At 43.5% G+C, this 8102-nt stretch overlaps 1 pseudogene; it reads left to right on the plus strand.

The window, feature by feature from the left end:
- The first annotated feature begins 6151 nt into the window (after window positions 1-6151).
- Window positions 6152-6248, plus strand: LOC125996787 (uncharacterized; annotated as a pseudogene).
- The last annotated feature ends 1854 nt before the right edge of the window (window positions 6249-8102 follow it).

Raw genomic sequence — 8102 nt, forward strand, 5'->3', positions numbered from 1 at the left:
CCATGACTTCAAGAAGTTTAATGAAGAACCAGAGAGAGAGTACAGAACTTGCTTGTAGCCAATGCAGGTTTAATTCCTGTTACCACATAAGGTCCTCTGAACACAGGAGTGATTAATTCCTGAGTAGAACTTGGATGAGACCCCAAAACAAACAAGTTTAATGGGTATTCTTATGATCACCTAAACCCTGACTCCCTTTAATGAGTTTTCCAGTTCCCACAATTAAATCAGAAAATCCCTCTTCTAGACTCCTTTGAAACTAGGGAGGGAGCATAAAGCTAAGTGCTACCATAATTTATTCTCACTCTGAACACAATCTATCTTGTACTATATGAGTAGACCTTTGTCTATTTTGTACCAATACTAATGTAGTTAGATCCTACCTTTTTTTAATTTCTACTTTCTCATTTTCTAAAAAAACTTTATTGAGACCATTGCAAATTACAAGTCCTGGATCCTACCATTTTTAAATATATTTATTTTATTGTTATGGGGGCCACACCTAGCAGAAAGCACATGCCCAAAACATCATACATGCAAAACACATGCTCTGCCACTTGATTCACGTCTTTGCCTCCTTTAATGAGGTTAGTTGGGTCTCTGAATGGAGGGATCACAAACAGTTGTTTTCAAAAATAAAAGATTGTATGGTAATAATATCCAGAGACAATAGAGATGAGTTTTGAAAGAACTAGCCCATGATAGTTTACCACAAAGAGTGGTGAATGCAGTTAGAAAAATAACTACATCAGGGCCCGGAGAGATAGCACAGTGGTGTTTGCCTTGCAAGCAGCCGATCCAGGACCTAAGATGGTTGGTTCGAGTTCCGGTGTCCCATATGGTCCCCCGTGCCTGCCAGGAGCTATTTCTGAGCAGACAGCCAGGAGTAACCCCTGAGCACCGCCGGGTGTGGCCCAAAACAAAAACAAAAACAAAAAAACTACATCAACGGGGCCGGGCGGTGGCGCTGGAGGTAAGGTGCCTGCCTTGCCTGCGCTGGCCTAGGACGGACTGCGGTTCGATCCCCCGGCATCCCATATGGTCCCCCCTGAGCGTCACCGGGTGTGGCCCAAAAAACCAAAAAAAAAAAAAAAAAAAAAACTACATCAACAACTATCATGCCTGTCTCAAAGACAGGGGAAGGGAGATGAGAAGCATTTGTGGTGGGAAGGTTACAATGGGAAAGGGGAGGTGTACCTTTTTTATTTTTTGGTTTTTGGGCTACACCCAGTGACGCTCAGGGGTTACTCCTGGATATATGCTCAGAAATCACTCCTGGCTTGGGGGACCATATGGAACACTGGGGGATCAAACCACGGTCTGTCCTAGGTTAGTGCGTGCAAGGCAAATGCCCTACTGATTGCACCACTGCTCTGGCCCTGGGGAGGTGTACATTTTTATGACTAAACCCAACTTCTTTGTAATCATTGTGTTTAACTAAAGATATTAGTAAATTTTAAAAAGCCATCATTTTCTTAATCAAATATCTCTATACCAAGGCCAGAGCAATAGTACAGCTGGTAGGATGCTTGCCTTGAAAACAATCAACCCAGGTTCAGTCCCCTGCATTTCACAGGGTCCCCAAACGCTGTCATAAATAATTCCTGAATGCAAAGCCAGTAATAACTCCTGAACACTACTGTGTAATAAATGAATATCTCTTCAAAATTGTTCACATTGGGGCCCATAACTTTTACCTTTGTTTTTTCATTTTTATCAAAATAATTCTTGTAAGGGTGCTGGAGTGATAGTCGAGTAAGCAGGTACTCCTACCCTGGTTCTATCACTTGAACCCGATATGGTCCCCTGAACCCACCAGGAGTTATCCCTGAGTACAGAGCCAGGAATAAGCTTTGAACAATGCTGAGAATGACACAAAATAATATATAATGATAGTAATAATAATAATAATAACAATAATAATAGTCCTTATATGGATTTTTGTTTGTTTGTTTGTTTTTGGGCCACACCCTGTGACGCTCAGGGGTTACTCCTGGCTATGCGCTCAGAAATTGCACCTGGCTTCTTGGGGGACCATATGGGACGCCGGGGGATCGAACCGCGGTCCGTCCTAGGCTAGCGCAGGCAAGGCAGGCACCTTACCTCCAGCGCCACCGCCCGGCCCCATAGTCCTTATATGGAATTGAAAAAGATCAAACAATAAACAAGACTGGAAGTGAATAAATAATAGCTCCTTGCCCACCCACTTCCCTGGATTCACTAACCAGAAGCAACTCCTTTCAATGCTTTCATTGTCATTTCCTTCTTCTCATTTCTTAAATAGCATTGATATTATTGGGACTAAGGTGACAGTAAGGCAGGTAGAGTACTTGCCTTGATGTGGCTTCAATTCTCAACATCCAAAATGGTCTTCTGAACCCACTAGCAGTGCCCTGAGTGCAAAGCCAGAAATAACCCCTGAACACTGCTGGGTATGGCCCCAAAACAAACAAAAAACTTTCCACTTAGGGCATCATTTAATCCCCTGAGGATCATCTGGAGTGATCCCTTTAGCACTGGCCTATCTGTAAGTTCTGGATTAAAACTAGAAATTTTTTCTCAGTTATGTCAAAATCAGTCTATTTTTTTCTCCCTGGGGTTATTCTTCTTGAACTATTCTGTTTTAGTCAGAATTCTCCAGGAATGTAAAGCTAATAGGGGATAAAAGGATTTGTTAGGGAACAAACCCTGTTCCACACTGTGGGGTTAACAAATGAAAGCAAACTCAAGCAAGAGTTGATGGTTTTGGTTTCTGAAGTGCTCAGGGTTGAAGTCTGAAATTTCCAAACAATTTTTCTATGTTGTCTTCTTGAAGAAGAATTCCTTCTTCCTTGAGAAACCTTGGCCTTTGCTCTAAAGGCCTTCAACTGACCGGGCAAGGCTAACCCATATAATGAAGAGTATTTATCTTCAAGTCCAGAGTATATAAGCATTAATCATATCCAAAATAAACATTTCTGGCAATACCTAATGTTTTGGGGGGATCTTTTGAGCTAGGGAGGTTGTTGGATTTTTGTTTTTGTTTGGGGGCTGCACATGACTGTGCTCAGGGCTTACTCCTGACTGCACTCATGGATAATATCTGGTGGGGCTTGGGGAACCATATGGGGTACTAGAGATCAAGTCTTGATCAACTGTGTGCCTTTACTCATTGTTCTCTCTCTTCTCTCTCTCTTCTCTCTCTCTCTCTCTCTTTCTCTCTCTCTCTCTCTCTCTCTCTCTCTCTCTCTCTCTCTCTCTCTCTCTCTCTCTCTCTCTCTCTCTCTCTCTCTCTCTCCAACATCTAGTGTTTGATTAGACTGGGCTACATAGTATAGCCAAATTAAGTCATATAAATTAATCACGTTGCTCAACAGACTGAGTGCATGTTATCTTGCTGTGTACATGATGCAGCCTGAGCATGGTACTCTTTTAAGATGGAGCAGGTGAATGGACCACATCCTGTGATGCTAGGGCCTATTCATGGCTTTGTGCTTAGGAATGCCCCCTTGTGGTGCTCAAGAGGCCATGTTGGGTACTGAGGAGAGGCAGCGGCAGCAGGTAAATAACTCTCCTCTAGCTGCCTTTCTTTCTCCACTTCTCTCCCACTGTCCTAATCAAGCAGTAAGGAGAGTGCTGAACTGAGAGAGCAAATACCCAAGTGGGTCTAGTAAACACCTTGGCCAGGTGAAGGAATATATCTGTAAGCTCCTGTCCTTCAGAGAAACATTGGTAAAATTAGCTAGGTCTACAAGAGCTGTCTTTTTTTTTTTTTTTTTGGGGGGGGTCACAACCAGAGATGCTCAGGACTTATTCCTGACTTTGAATTCGGGAATTACTCCTAGTGGGCTTAGGGGACCAAAGGGAATGCCAGGAATTAAACCCAAGTCAGCCTCATGCAAAGAAAGTGCCTTACCTACTGTACTATCTCTTTGGCTTCTGACTCTTTAACTTAATATTTCATCAAAGTGATAGCACATCAGTAAGGCATTTGCCTTGCACACAGGCAACCCAGGACCTAGCATTCTAAATGGTCCCCTGAGCCTACCAGGAGCGATTTTCTGAGCACAGAGCCAGGAGTAACCCCTGAGCATCACCGGGTGTTCCCTCCCACACTTAGCCGCGCTCAGGGGTTACTCCTGGTTCCATGCTCAGAAATCGCTCCTGGCAGGTTCAAGAGACCATATGGGCTGCTGGGATTCAAACCACCGTCCTTCTGCATGAAAGTCAAACGCCTTACCTCTATGCTATGCTACCTCTCCTGCCCCTTATCTGAACTCTTTTTTTTTTTTTTAGTTTTTGGGTCACACCCAGCGGTGCTCAGGGGTTACTCCTGGCTGTCTGCTCAGAAATAGCTCCTGGCAGGCACGGGGGACCATATGGGACACCGGGATTCAAACCAACCAACTTTGGTCCTGGATCGGCTGCTTGCAAGGCAAACGCCGCTGTGCTATCTCTCCGGGCCCTTTATCTGAACTCTTAATTGTGGAGCTAAAACAATTAAGAGATCTTAAAAGATACAGTACAGCAGATAGGGTACATGCTTTGCATACAGCCAATTTAGGTTCAATACTAAGCACTGCATATGGTTCCTTGAGCCTACTAAGAGTGCTCCCTGAGTGCAAAGCCAGTGATCTCTAAATACTAGTCTATCTGCAAACTCTTGCCTAAAAATAAAAGAGGTCTTAAAAGGAAAAAATTTTACATTAATCTTTTTCCAAAAGTCTGTAAATGGGACTGGAGAGAGAGTACAGCAAGGGCACTTACTGGTTTTGATTTAGGGCCACACTTGGCTGTGCTCAGGGTTTCTTTCTGGCTCTACACTCAGGCATCATTTCTGTTGGACTGGGGGACTATATGGGAAGCCAGGTCAGTCTCATGCAAGGCAAGTGACCTAACTGCTATACTTGGGCACTTGTCTTGGACATCGCCATTCCAGGTTTGAACCCTGGCACCCTATACAGTCCCTCAATCCCTGCCTGGAGTAATCCCTGAGTTCAAAGCTTAAATAGAACCTAAATACTATCAGTTACTGCCCCAAAACAAAAAACAAGATGTGTGTGTGTAGAAAAATAAAGGAGGAGGAGGTGAGGGAATAATTTTCTACAGGAACTAACCGTGAAAATTTTCAGAAATGAAAAATGTGTAAATTTTTCTTTTATTGAAGTTTTTCAATGATTCCATTACCATTAAGTTGTAAAAATAAATGTAAATTATTTTGTGCTTGCTTAGGAGGAAGGCTTGGTAAGGAAACTGAGGACAATGGTGGAAGGAATGTTACTCTTGGTGGAATTGTTAGGGAACATTGAATGCCAAAAACAACTGTAATATGAGCAATTTTGTAAGTCACTGTGTTTCAATAAAGTAAAAGAATTTTTTTAAAAGTTGGGGTCTGGGGGCCGGCAAGGTGGCGCTAGAGGTAAGGTGTCTGCTAGGTGTCTGCCTTGCAAGTGCTAGCCAAGGAAAGATCGCAATCGCAGTTCAATCCACCAACGTCCCATATGGTCCCCCTAAGCCAGGGGCAATTTCTGAGTGCTTAGCCAGGAGTAACCCCTGAGCATCAAACGGGTGTGGCCCGAAAAACAAAAAAACAAACAAACAAAAAAAGTTGGAGGCTGGAGTGATAGATATTTGCCTTGCAAGCTGCCTACCCAGGTTCAATCCCCAGCATCCCATATGGTTCCCCAAGTCTGCCCAGAGTAATATCTGAGTGCAAAGCCAGGAGTAATCACTGAGTTAGTTCAAAAAAAAGAAAAGAAAAGAAAAACAACAACAGTAAAAGAATGTATAGCAAGGCCAACCCATCACCTAAAATGCTGCATAAATTTTCCATTCCTTTGGTATTTTGAGTTTTTTTTTTTGGGGGGGGTCACACCCAGCAGTGCTCAGTGCTTACTCTAGGCTCTGCACTCAGGAATTACTCCTGGCTTGCTTTGGAGACCATATGGGATGCTGGGGATACAACCCAGGTCAGATGCATGCACAGCAAATGCTTTACCCTTTATACTATCACTCCAACCCTCCCACTCCCCATTTGCAAGTTAAAATATCAGAAAGGGATGAGCTGGAGCAATAGTACAAAATGTAGGTCATTTGTCTTGCATGTGGCTGACCCAGGTTTAATCTCAGGCATCCCATATGATCCCCGAGCACTGCCAAGAATAATTCCTGAGTGCTCACTTCGGCAGCACATTGAAACGATACAGAGAAGATTAGCATGATCCCTGTGAAAGAATGACATACAAATTCATGAAGTGTTCCATATTTTTGCAAACCAGTTTGAAATAAAATATGATTGTGTGCCATTATTAAAAAATAAAAGAGTAGGGTCCGGAGAGATAGCACAGGGGCGTTTGCCTTGCAAGCAGCCGCTCCAGGACCAAAGGTGGTTGGTTCGAATCCCGGTGTCCCCCATGCCTGCCAGGAGCTATTTCTGAGCAGACAGCCAGGAGTAACCCCTGAGCAGCGCCGGGTGTGGCCCAAAAAACAAAAATAAATAAATAAATAAATAAATAAATAAATAAATAAATAAATAAATAAAATAAAAGAGTAATTCCTAAATGCAGAGCCAGGAGTAAGCCCTGAGCATCTCCAGGTGTGACCCAAAAACAAACAAACAAACAAACAAAAATCAAGAGAGGCAAAAATGAGCAAGCCATATGTAGCATGGAGAGAAGAGAATGCTAATTTCTGAACAACTATAACAAAAAATGATGAAAAGCAAAAATTTCCATCAGAAAAGTGATACATAACAAGTTGGACATTGACCTCATTAGACTTTAGTGGAAAACTGCTGCACAACAAGGAGGATTCAGATGTGCCTACCATGGAATGCTTTTCTTTCCAAGATCCAGTGGTGAATCAGGGCAGATCCAGTGGTGGTCAGTGGTGGATCCAATGGTACTCTGTAGTGGAGCACAAGTCTTGCATGTAAAGCCTAAGTTCAATCACTACTACCCAGAAAGGGGAAAATGAAAGATTTTGTTTTTCCAGCTGGTAGGGTGGAGAGCTCTGCCTGAGTCATAAGACTCTCAGGTTTACTTTGGAATGTGCTAAGTCTTCCCATATTTCCAAAGGGCCTCATAGCTGAGCTCATACATACCCAAATGGGTGTATTTGGATCTCATTTTCTCCAAATAGAGTTTATAGGACACACCCAAGGTTTCACATTCGAAGGACAGGAAAATGCCAAGTTAAATAAATGGGAGTTTCTTTATGCAGATCTTCTCAGCACATTTAATAACATCGTGATTCTCCATCAAGACTGCTCATGAGGAAATGGAATACAGAGGTTAAGGCACTTGCAGGTTCAATCCCTGTATCCCATATGGTCCCCCAGTTTCCTCCAGAGGCGACCTAATGGGACCAGAGTCAGGATTAAGCCTGGAGCACTTCTAGGTATGATCTCCAATAAAAAAAGATTGCTCCTGAGAATCCTGAAGATGTTTTAACCTTATAAAGAATTTGACTGGCAAGTACAAAGTCATGAGTACAAATCCCAATGTCACCTGTTTGCACTGAGTAAATCCTGATTAAACTGATGCTACGGCTCCCCACTGAGAAAGGACCAAGAAGATGGTTCAGGATTAAAAAAATAATGTCCAGAAGGGGCTGGAGCGATAGCACAGCAGTAAGGCATTTGCCTTAAAGGACGGACCCAGGTTTGAATCCTGGCATCCCATATGGTCCCCTGAGCCTGCCAGGGGCTCTTTCTGAACGTAGAGCCAGGAGTAACTCCTGAGTGCCACTGGTGTGACCCAAGCCCTCCCACTCCCAAAAAAAGTGCTCAGAGCAAGTGTGACATTGTGAGCTATCTGGTATGTGTAATCCTGACTACACTCATGGCCTGGAGTCCCGAGGAAGGCATGAGAAAGAAGGTCTAGACATGCAACTCAAGTGGTAGAATGCACACCTACCAAGACCCTGGATTTGATCCCCAGCACAACATGTCTACCCTGCCATCAGTACCACAGAGCTAGGTATAACCCTACTGGGCAAGAGAGAGAACTCAACAGCCTGAGTGCCTGCTTTGCCTGGGGTTGATTGATTCCAGCACCTCCTCTGCAAGAAATGACTACTGAGCACATACATATTCTGGTTTAACACCCCAACACCATATGGGT

The sequence above is a fragment of the Suncus etruscus genome, chromosome 18, assembly GCF_024139225.1.
Source record: "Suncus etruscus isolate mSunEtr1 chromosome 18, mSunEtr1.pri.cur, whole genome shotgun sequence".
Classification (NCBI taxonomy): domain Eukaryota; kingdom Metazoa; phylum Chordata; class Mammalia; order Eulipotyphla; family Soricidae; genus Suncus; species Suncus etruscus.